Source organism: Papio anubis, chromosome 2 (genome assembly GCF_008728515.1).
Source record: "Papio anubis isolate 15944 chromosome 2, Panubis1.0, whole genome shotgun sequence".
NCBI lineage: Eukaryota > Metazoa > Chordata > Mammalia > Primates > Cercopithecidae > Papio > Papio anubis.
The window spans coordinates 178,683,539-178,695,861 of NC_044977.1; the positions used below are offsets into that span (position 1 = coordinate 178,683,539).

The 12,323-nt window shown below is 39.7% G+C and overlaps 2 pseudogenes; both read right to left on the reverse strand.

The window, feature by feature from the left end:
• Positions 1 to 1,492: 1,492 nt before the first annotated feature.
• Positions 1,493 to 4,100, reverse strand: LOC101003006 (annotated as a pseudogene).
• A 5,746-nt stretch (positions 4,101 to 9,846) lies between these two features.
• On the reverse strand, positions 9,847 to 11,594 carry LOC116273673 (annotated as a pseudogene).
• Between the last annotated feature and the right edge of the window lie 729 nt (positions 11,595 to 12,323).

Genomic DNA, 12,323 nt, shown 5'->3' on the forward strand with positions numbered 1-12,323 from the left:
TAAAGTGGTTTTCTTTTTTACTTTTTTCTTTAATTTTAAAAAATGTATAGGCTGGGCACAGTGGCTCATGCCTGTAGTCTCAGCACTTTAGGAGGCCAAAGCAGGAGGATCACTTGAGCCTGAGATTTCAAGACCAGCCTGGGCAACAGAGTGTGAACCTGTCTGCAAAAAATTTAAAAATTAGCTGAGCCTGGCAATGCACGCCTGTGGTCCTAGCTACTTGAGAGGCTGAGATTGGGGGATTGCTTGAGCCCAGGAGGCTATACGGAGCTGTGATCACACCAGTGCACGTCAGCCTGGGTGACAGAGTGAGATCTTGTCTCTAAATAAATAAGTAAATAAATAAATAATAGAAATAGAGTCTAGCTATGTTTCCCAGGCTGATCTTAAACTCCTGGACTCACGTGATCCTCCCAGTTCAGCCTCCGAAAGTGCTGAGAGTATAGGTGTGAGTCGCCACATCTGTGATAAGGTGATTTTCCAAGAAGCTGCCACACAATATATTTTATAACTAATTGACCAAACTCAGTCACACAGCGCCATAGCTGCCAGAAAAAAATGGGAAATATAGAATGTTTAGGTGGGCACTGGAGTGGGAACGCCAGAATAAGGATCTCCAAAAATCTACTCCTCCATAACAGTAATAAAAATACTGACAAAAATAGTCAAAATCAACTTTTTCAGAACACTGGATATTAATCCAAGGCTTGCAACAATACAAAAAGCATTTCTTGAAGAAATTGGCTGAATTGTGGTTAAAAAACAAACAAAAAACAGTGAGCCTTGTGACATTTTAATTAGCCCTGTTTACAGATTCTCTCCCCACATGAAGAAATAAAGAAATACCACTGGTAATGGTAACTACATAAGTAAATACAAAAAGCAGTATAAAGGTAATTTTTGTTTGAAATGTTCCTTTTCTCCTATCTGATTTAAAAGATAACTACATAAAACAATACTTACAAATCTATGTCAATGGGTATATAATGTATAAGATATAATTTTTATGTCAATAATAGGACAAAGGGGGAGGGAAGAAATGAGCTATACAGGAAAAAAGTTTGTGTATCCTATTGAAATTAACCTGCTATTAATACAAACTAAATTGTTTTAAGTTTAGATGTTAATTGTAATCTCTAAGGCAATCACAAAATAACTCAAATAATGCTAAAATAAATTACAAGGGAATAAAAATGGTACAGTAAAACATATTTAACAATATAGGAAAAAGTAGGAAAATGACAATTATAAAACCTCTTATTCATAATTACATTAAGTGTAAATGGTTTAAACACTCCAATCAAAGGCAGAGATTAGCAAAACTGATGAAAAACATGATCCAACTATATTGTGTCTACAAGTGACACACTTTATTTTTACTATTATTGTTGTTGTTATTATGATTATTTTATTTCAAAGGTTTTTTGGGGAACAGGCAGTGTTTGGTTACATGAATAAGTTATTTAGTGGTGATTTCTGAGATTCTGGTGCACCCATCACCTGAGCAGTGTACACTGTACCCAACATGTAGTCTTTTATCCCTCACCCCCTACCGCCCTTTCCCCCAAGTTCCCAAAGTCTATTGTGTCATTCTTATGCCTTTGCATCCTCATGGCTTAGCTACCACTTATGAGTGAGAACATATGATGTTTGATTTTCCATGCCTGAGTTAATTCACTTAGAATAATGGTCTCCAATTCCATCCACGTGCTGCAAACGCCATTATTTCATTCTAGAAGAGACACACTTTAGATTCAAGATATAAAGAGCTTAAAAACAAAAGGATGGGAAAAGATACACCATGTAAAGAGTAACTAAAAGAGGGCTAAAATGGCTGTATTAATAAAAGATAAAATAGACTTAAGACAAAAAATTTTTACTAGAGACAGAGGCCATTTCCTAATGATAAAAGAGTCAGTCCCTCAAGAAAGTATAACAGTTATAAACATAATTAACCTAATGACAGAGCCAAAAAGTAAATGAAACAAAAACTGACAGAATTAAAGGAAAAATAGACAATTCAACAATAAGAGTTGGAGATCTCAATACGTCACATTCAGCAATGGATAAAACAACTAGACAGAAGATCAAGAAGAAAATAGAAGACTTGAATAATACTATAAACCAACTAGGTCTAATAGACATCTATAGAACACTCCACCCAACAACAACAGAATGCACATTTTTCTCAAGTATATATGGGCCATTCTCTAGGACAGAACATATGTTAGGCCATAAAATGCATATCAAAATCTATCACTGTTTTTCTTTTTTTTTAATAGAAGGGAATTTTATTATTTTTTCAGAGAATTCAGACAACCATTGATTAAACAGAGCCATTTCTCGGCACTTTTTTCTCTCCACTTAAGAAATTGGAATACAGCATGATGAGAAGGATGATGCCAAAACAAGATTGCTGGCTCACATCATCTAGGGTACAAATACGCACTTACTTAATCACTTGACACTTCATCGAACGCAAAGCAATACTTAGAATCTTTGCCTTCATTGTACACAGCTGAAGCAGGAGCCCAGGGAGGAGGAGAATGCATGGTTTTCCTTGGCGGGGGAGGTGTGCACCCTGCAGTCCTGTGGTGTTGTGGGAAGATCAGTCCATGTTCTGTCAGTTGCCATAGCCCCTAGGATGGGTGTCCTTCCAGTTATCCCACTCCCAAACTCTGTAGAGTGTTCATCATTCTCTCCCTCCTTTACTTCTTGATCTTCCTGTTGCTGAGCCGCTTTCCTGAATTCCTCTGGTGTTGCCTTGGCTGTTCCCTGGTCTGGCAATGCTCCATATTTCCGATGTTATTCATACCAGTCACTCACTGTCATAGTTGCTGGACTTGGATAACCAGCTCCAAATACTTTGGCCTGGGCCGTGTTCCCCATGAGAATGAAGGGTTTCACTGGAGGCCTATCCTGGAGAGACGAGTTAGAAGCTGATGCCTCTTTGAAGAGTCTCTTTCTCTCAGGATCTTTATTTCCTGGTCAATGCTCTCAGTCTCTTCTAAGCTGGTATCAATCCACCTCTGAAGGTGAAGAAGGTAATATTCATGAACACGCTCATCACCTGCTTGACCACTTTCCGCAGCAGATTTCATTGCAGACAACCCATGGTCTAACTCCTTCTTCTGCTTGTATCTCTCTATTTTAGCCTGTCTTTGAGATGCCATAGCAAGGAGGCTAGGATAAGCCATGGAGGAATTAGCAGTGTGATTTTCAGCTGAGTTGTGCTTGGTTTTGGGCAGCTCAAACTCTGCAACATGATAGTAATGGCACTGAGTTAAGTAGTTTATAAAGTGTTCTCGAACCCGCTGCAAATGATCTAGACCCTTGCTGGGGTTGACTTGTTTCATGGTGAGGGTTCCTTGAAACGCTGGCACCAACAGCTACTTCAGGTCGGTGGAAGCAATCTCTTCCAAATCTTCATTTCAACTGAACAAGTCGAGCTGCGATAACATTTCGGGTTCCTTCTCAAAGAGGTCCGGGCCTTGAACACCTTCTCCTGGACTATCCGGTGACAGGTGGTTTCAGTCGCTACTTCTACTTCATCCAGAAGCTGTTTGCCGGTTTCGAGCAGTTCCGGGAGCCGCGGCAACAGTGACTCATCTTCAGCAGCCATCTTGGGGAGGGAGGATGTATTTTCTTTTTAAGAGAGACAGATCTCACTATTTTGCCCATGCTGGACTTAACCCCTCGGCTCAAGTGATCCTCCTTTCTCAGCCTCCCAAATATCAAAAATGTTAAAAATGTAAATGGATTGAAATCATTCAAATTATCTTCTCCAATCACAATGGAATAAAATTAAATTCAACAACAGAAGGAAATCTGGGGAATTTGCAAATATGTGAAAATGAAACAATACATTCATAAATAACTAAAGGGTCAAAAGAGAAATCACTGGTAAAATTAGAAAATACTTTGAGTTGAGTAAAAACGAAAACACAATGTTCAAAAACTTATGGGAGTCAGATAGAACAGTGCTAACAGTAAATTTATAGCTGTAAGTACTTACAATTTAAAAAAAGAAAGATGTCAAAACAATTGCCAACCTTCCTCATTATGAAACTAAAAAAAAAGAAGAGCAAATTAAACCCAAAGCAAGTAGGAGGAAGGAAATAATAAAGATTCAAGCAGAAATAAATGAAATACAGAACAGAAAGGTAATGGAGAAAATAATCAAAATCAAAAGTTGGTTCTTTGAAAATATCAACAAAATTGCTAAATCTTTAGCTAGGCTAGGAAAAAAAGAGAGAACTTGCAGGTTTCTAAAATCAGGAATAGAAGAGGGAACATTACCACAGAGTTTACAGAAGTACAAAAGGTTATAAGGGACTACTATGAATAATTGTATGTTAACAAATTAGATAGAAAATCTCAATAGAGTTATAAGAAGTGAAGAGAATGAATTAGTAATCTGGGCATCAATGTGCCAAGATAATCAGGATTCTTAATGCTAAGGAAGAGGAAGATTGCAAGAGGCTACCATCAGTCTCTGCCACAACCACTGTTGACACTTAGCTTGACACTCCTAGAATAACATATATATGTAATTTATCATGTAGACCATTTGGTGACCTAACCAATTTGGTTTATTGGAAATTTAAAATGTAACAACATTTCAAAGGAAGAAAGTCTGAGTTATTCACCAAGTTTATTACCTTGCCAAATTGGCGATTTGTCCATAAAGAAACAATTGGTTGTTTTTTCTTGTTTCGTTTTCTAATAGGGTAATGTGAAGGCACTCTCTGAGACATCTCATGTAATTCCACAGCTCCACTTACTAACTCTGTACTAATTTCTCTAAAACTGTTTCTCTAGCCTCAAGTTTTCTCTTAAACTCCAGAGCCTTATACCCAGGAGCTTCCTGAACATCTCCACTTGGATGTTGTGCAGGTGCTTCCAACTCAAGTTGTCTAAAACTGGACTCTCTGGGTGTGGCCTTTCTTCTACTTTTTTTTTTCTTTCAAAGCATGAGATCTCACTATGTTGCCTAGGCTGGCTTTGAACTCCTGGGCTCAAGCCGTCCTCCCACCTCAGCCTTCTGAGTAGCTGGGACTAGGCATGTACTGCTGTGTCCAGCTTGAGTGTGGCCTTTCTAATTAAAAGGTAGCCTTTTTGACTGGGCACAGTGGCTCACATCTGTAATCCCAGCACTTTGGGAAGCTGAGGTGGATAGATCGCTTGAGCCTAAGAGTTTGAGACTAGCCTGGGCAACATGGCGAAACCCCATCTCTACAAAAAAAAAAGTTAGCTGGGCATGGTGGCATGCACTTATAGTCCCAGCCACTCAGGAAGCTGAGATGGGAAGATCGCTTGAGCCTGTCTCTGTGGATTTATCTATTCTGGGTATTTCATATAAATGGAATTGTACAAAATGTGACATTTTGTATCTGGTTTCTTTCACTTAGCATAATATTTTGGAGGCCATCCACGTTGTAGCATACATCAGTATTTTGTTTCTTTTTATGGCTGAGTAATATTCCATTGTATATATATATTCCATAATTTGTTTATTCTCCATTGATGGACAGTTACACTTTTTCTACTTTTTGGCTATTGTGAATAGTACTGCTATGAATATGTACATGTACTTGTTTGAGTGCTCATTTTCAATTTGTTTGGTATATACTTAGGAATGAAATTGTAGGGTCATACGGCTATTTTATGTTTAACTTGTTGAGGAACCACCAGTTTTTTACTTGACTGAACCATTTTGCATTCCTACCACAAATTACCTGTGTTCCAGTTTCTTTACATCCTTACCAACATTTGCTATTTTCTGTTTGTTTGTTTGTTTGTTTAATAATAGCCATCTTAATGTTTGTGAAGTGGTATCTCACTGTGTTTTTGATCTGCATTTTCCTGATGATTAGTGATGTTGAGCATCTTCTCATGTGCTTATTGGCCATTTGTATATCTTCCTTTTTGTTTTGTTTTATCATTTTTTATGCTTAAAATAATTTTTCATAGAGATAGGGTCTCACTATGTTGCTCAGGCTGTTTTTTCTTTTTTCTTTCTTTTTTTTTTTTTTTTTTTTTGAGACAGAGTCTTGCTCTGTCACCAGGCTGGAGTGCAGTGGCACAGTCTTGGCTCACTGCAACCTCCCGCCTCCCATTCTCTTGCCTCAATACAATGTGGGCAGATATATCATATGCTATATCTAACCAGAGACTTTATATGAGTTTGTGAAATTTGGCATGACCTCCTGCATTTCTGCCTTTTGCTTTGAGGAGGGAATGCCCCAAGTAGCCATTGCCCACTTAGCCTGGGTCCTGGAATGAGAAACACGTAGAAAAGACCCAAACCTAAGCCCAAGCGAGCCTGGACAACCCACTTGCAGTGCACAGACCAGTGAGTGAAAAATAAATATTTGTTCTTACGAATCACTGACATTTGGGAGTTGTCTGTTATGCAACATTATTGCAGCAAATCCTGACTAATACAATCATTGAGAAACTAATTGTTCTCGTCAGTGCCTATTGTGAACAATCAAACCGACTTGAATGTGCATAATGGGTTTCAATCAGCTGTTCCCATTTTCCCAGGCATCAGTCAGATGGAGCAAAGTCTGTGTAAGAGACCAACTGGCTTGTCTTGAGGATGTTGAAGGTGTTCTTAAAAGGGAAATTTGTGGGGAGTTTTAAAAGTCTGTGTTTATATACTAGACACAAATATTCCAGAAGTATTATTGGTGGGAAAATCAAATTACAGAACATAATGAGAGTGACTTGTATGGATACTCTCATTTAGAAAAACATGCAATCTAGCAGCTTCAGAATTTCTAGATAGGTGGGCTGGATGTGTGCATAACAATCTCATTGGAAGGGAGTTGGGACAAAGAAGGCTTGACCTTGCAGTTGCATAGCACCTTAATATAATTGAAAAATATCCCAATTGGCTATATCAAATAATTGGTTGGAGGGAAACTGATGAAGATTATGTGGCAACTCTAAAACCCCACACTCACACATAATCCCTGGCTGAGACAGTGTTAGATTAAGTGTATCTATAAATATGTCAAGAGGGGATGTAGAGATTTACATATCAAAATGTTAATGGAAATTATAAGTGAAGTGTGAAATTTGGGGGAATCTTTACCCTCTTCTTTGTACTTATCTGTATTGCTGGAATCTATTGCACTGAACATACATCATTTCCCCCAAAACAATGAAGCTATTTTCTTTTCTTTTTTTTGAGACGGAATCTCGTTCCATCTCCCCGGCTGGAGTGCAGTGGCACGATCTCCGCTCACTGCAAGCTCTGCCTCCCGGGTTCACGCCATTCTCTTGCCTCAGCCTCCTGAGTAGCTGGGACTACAGGCGCCTGCCACCACACCCGGCTAATTTTTGTATTTTTAGTAGAGACGGGGTTTCACCGTGTTAGCCACGATGGTCTCGACCTCCTGACCTCATGATCCGCCTGTCTCAGACTCCCAAAGTGCTGAGATTACAGGCGTGAGCCACTGCGCCCGGCCAACAATGAAGCTATTTTCTACAAAGAAAAAGAATTCTACTCACTTCCACTTTTTCCTTCATCTCAATTTAATCACGTAAATGGTGCCTAAAAATCTCTAAATTTTAGTTTTCCCCACTATGTCTTTTATTTTATTTTTTTTATTTTTTGAGATGGAGTCTTGCTCTGTCAACCAGGGTGGAGTGCAGTGGTGTGATCTCAGGTCACTGCAACCTCTGCCTCCCAGGTTCAAGCGATTCTTCTGCCTCAGCCTCCCAAGTAGCTGGGACTACAGGCGCATGCCACCACACCCAGCTAATTTTTTTTTGTATTTTTAGTAAAGACTGGGTTTCACCATATTGGCCAGGCTGGTCTTGAACTCCTGACCTCGTGATCTGCCTGCCTCAGCCTCTCAAAGTGCTGGGATTACAGGTGTGAGCCACCGCGCCTGGCCCCCCACTATGTCTTACCTTTTTTTTTTTTTTTTTAAGCTATCATCTTTTTCTCAAAACAACCAAATATAAAAGAAACAACACAAGGCATGTAAAAGAGCCCTGGTCTGATGGCTAAGATTCCAGTTCCAGCTCTCTATTTCTGTATGGGACGTCAGCCTCCACATCTAAAAAGGGAAGGATTGAAATAATTAGAAGTTACAAACTCAGGTGACTACAGGAACCAGGGAGGAGCAAATGAGAGAAGCAAGTGGGCTGGAAACAGTAGGGCTGTATTGCACTGGAGGACACCAGCACAGCTAAAGGAGGAAGCCTTTATTCTGTACCACAGAAGAAGGCTGTGCTACAGGGTTTCAGGCCCAGGGTTGCAGAATCTTGTAATTTATTAAGTCTGGAAATCAAGTTTTTATATGAAATCTCTTGATTTTTAAATGTTGGCAAGTAAAATTTTTAAATGTTTTGTGAATGCCGGGCGCGGTGGCTCACACCTGTAATCCTAGCATTTTGGGAGGCGGAGGCAGGTGGATCACAAGGTCAGGAGATCAAGACCATTCTGGCCAACATGGTGAAACCCCATCTCTACTAAAAATACAAAAATCAGCCAGGTGTAGTGGCGTGTTCCTGTAGTCCCAGCTACTTGGGAGGCTGAGGCAAGAGAATTGCTTGAACCCGGGAGGCGGAGGTTGTGGTGAGCCGAGATGGCGCCACTGCACTCCAGCCTGGGCAACAGAGCAAAACTCTGTCTCAAAAAAAAAAAAAAAAAATGTTTTGTGAATTCCTTTCCTACCAAAAACCTCAGCTATGAATCCATCTGGCAGACACTGGGTCAGGTGACCTTCAGGCTCCTTGTGTCACTCTCCTGGAGCCCACCCAGGGGCAACCTAGTGACAGGAGACCTCACAGTTCCCAAGATAGCATTGTAAAAAAAAAAAAAAGAACTATTTGTTTTGTTTTTTAATTAAACAGATCAAGTAAGAGATAATTTATTTGTATGTCAAAAAATTTATCTAATGGGCTTGCTAAATGGCCTCTGTGGTTCAATTAAAATATAATTGAATATACCAAAACACGATTTCTTCATAGCAATGGGGAACACGGGATTATGCAAAGCAAACATTCCAGGCACTGTTCTAATGTTTTAAAGTATTATTTTGTTTAATCCTTACTATAACCATGAGTGAAATTTATTGCCATACCCAAGTCATCTAAGTTTCCTTTTATGTTACATTCTAGGAGTTTTAGAGTTTTGAGGTTTACATTTAGTTTTATGATCCATTTTCAATTAGTTTTTGTGAAAAGTTTAAGATCTGTATCTAGATTTGGGTTTGTTTGTTTGTTTGTTTGTTTTTCCAGTTTTTCCAGTACCATTTGTTGAAAAGACTATTTTTGGCCAGGTATGATGGCTCATGCCTGTAGTCCCAGCACTTTGGGAGGTTGAGATGGGTGGATCACTTGAGGTCAGGATTTTGAGACCAGCCTGGCCAACATGGTGAAACCCCGTCTCTACTAAAAATACAAAAGTTAGCCAGGAGTGGCGGCACATTCCTGTAATCCCAGCTACTCAGGAGATTGAGGCAGGAGAATCGCTTGAACCCAGGAGGTGGAGGTTGCAGTAAGTTGAGATCACACCACTGTACTCCAGGCTGGGCAACAGAGTGAGATTCTGTCTAAAAAAAAAGAAAAGAAAAGAAAAGAAAAGACTTTTTTTGCTCCATTATATTGCCTTTGCTCCTTTGTCAAAGATCAGTTGGCTATATTTATGTGGGTCTATTTCTGGGATCTCTATTCTGCTTTATTGATCTGTTTGTTTGTTTGTTTGTTTGTTTTTGAGACGGAGTCTCGCTCTGTCGCCCAGGCTGGAGTGCAGTGGCACGATCTCGGCTCACTGCAAGCTCCCCTCTCCCAGGTTCACGCCATTCTCCCACCTCAGCCTCCCAAGTAGCTGGGACTACAGGCATCCGCCACCACGCCCAGCTAATTTTGTTTTTGTATTTTTAGTAGACATGGGGTTTCACCATGTTAGCCAGGAGAGTCTCTTTTCTACCCTCACTCTCATGGCAAACTCATCCAAATCTTACAGTTTTCAATATCACTATATGATGATGACTCTCAAAAGTATCTCTAGTACAGACATCCTCTCCCCTGAATTCCAGAACCATGAACTCAATAGTCTACTGAATATCTTTATTTAAGACAAATGGGGTATCTCAATCTTTCTTTTTTTTTTAAACAAGCTCAGGCAAATTTTATTACAGGAAAATTTTTGCGTGGTTTACTGTTCACCAGTCTGTTCTGGCATGCTTCTAATGATGTCAGAGTTACCTGGATCAATGATAGCCAGTGTGCACACTCTGTCATATTTTCTGCTTGCTGTGCCCAGTTCAATATTATTGCCACTGTAGTGATGGACACCAGTTTTGGCCAACATTGCATAGTACTCTGTTTTGGATTTCCTCAAAGCTGAGCAGTTGTTAGCAAGAATGGCCAATTTAGCTTTGCCTTGGCTTCAGAGTCTGCTTGTACCCCAGCACGTACTTTCCACTTTTCATAACGAGTTGGAGCCTAGAGTTGATTGACTCCAGAGACTTTTTTGTCTTCTTTGCGGCCACCATCTTCCTGCCTTAGGTGCACTCTAGCATGGATGACAGAATGATACTCTGTCTCAAAAAAATAAAATGGAAATCAGATCATGTCACTCTTCTGCTCAAATCCCTGCAATGGCTTTCCATTTCTGTCAGAGAGGAAGCTAAAGTTCTTATAGCGCCTAAGATGCTCTGTATAATCTGAATGCCCTTTACCTGTCTGATTCATTTACTACTCTCCTTCACACATATTTCTCTCCATTTATACAAATGGAATTTGTCCTTGTTTTGCCTCAAACATGCCAGTATGGCTACATCTTAAGGGCCTTTGGAACATCCATCTATTTGAAGTGATTCCCCCCGCCCACCAGATATTCATATGGCTCATTCCCTTTTCTTCTTCAAATTTTTGCTCAACTGTCACCTTCTTAAGGAGGTCTACCCTGCCCACCCCATTAAAACATAGTCCCTCCCCTTCTCCCCTGAACGCTTTTTCCTTGCTTTACTTTTTTTTCCCATGGTGACTTATCCCCTCTATCATACCACAGAATTAGCATATTCCTTATGTTTATTGTTTATTGCCTGTCTCCTGCCAGCTAGAATGCAAGCTCTTAGCAGGCAAGGATTTTGTCTATTCTGTTCTCTATGTATCTCCACCATCTAGAATAGTGCCTTCACAGTGAGAAGGACCTATGTTAGGACTTTTGACATCATTGGCATTGTTTGGAATTCTTTTATGTTAAAATTATTATATTTAGTAAATGTAAAAATATAAAATATATTACACAATGTATCACACAATATTTGTCACCCTGTCTGTGCATTTCTGTGTATATATAAAACTAAGAGCCTAAAAAATTAAGTAGTCTGAACCTCTTTTGATCTCTGAGGGACTCTAAGTGAATATTTCAGAGTTGCTACATTTGAAGAAATCATATTTATTGATGTACTTCTTTTAAGGAGGCAAATTAAGAATTCTTAGCTGGGTATAGTGCTGCAAGCCTGTAGTCTTAGGAGGCTGAGATGGGAGGATCGCTTGAGTCCAGGAGTTCAAGGCCAGCCTAAGCAGCATAGTGAGATCCTATATCTTAACAACAACAACAACAACAAAATCTGTGAAAAAGATTTTTTTTTTTTTTTGACACAGAGTCTTACTCTGTCACCCAGGCTGCAATACAGTGGCACGATCTTGGCTCACTGCAATCTCTGCCTCCCAGGTTCAAGTGATTCTCCTGCCTCAGCCTCCTGAGTAGCTGGGACTATAGTCATGCGCCGTCACACTTGCTAATTTTTATATTTTTAGTAGAGACGGGGTTTCACCATGTTGGCCAGGCTGGTCTTGAACTCCTGACCTCAAGTGATTCACTCGCCTCGGCCTCCCAAAGTTCTGGGATTATAGGAGTGAGCCACCGTGCCCAGCCAGTATAGGCTGTTTTATTTATTTTATCCAGCATTTTATTTGTGAGATTCATCCATATTGTCCATAGTTGTAGGTAGTTAATTTTTATTGTATTGTGGTATTCATCACATGAATATATCATGATTTATTTATCTATTCAGCTGTTGATGAGTAGCGAGATCGTTTGCTGTTCTAGGCTATTACAAATTGTGCTTTTATGAATATTCGAGTACATGTATATTATGGGTCAAACTGCATCTTCCAAAAATATATATGAAGTCCTAAACCTCTGGTCCATGTGAGTGTGACCTTATTTGGAAATAGTCTTTGCAGATATCTGCAAAGTTAGATGAGGTCATATTCAATTTGGGGGACTCTAATCCAATATGGCTGATATCCTTATAGAATAAGAGGAGGCCAGGCGCGGTGGCTCA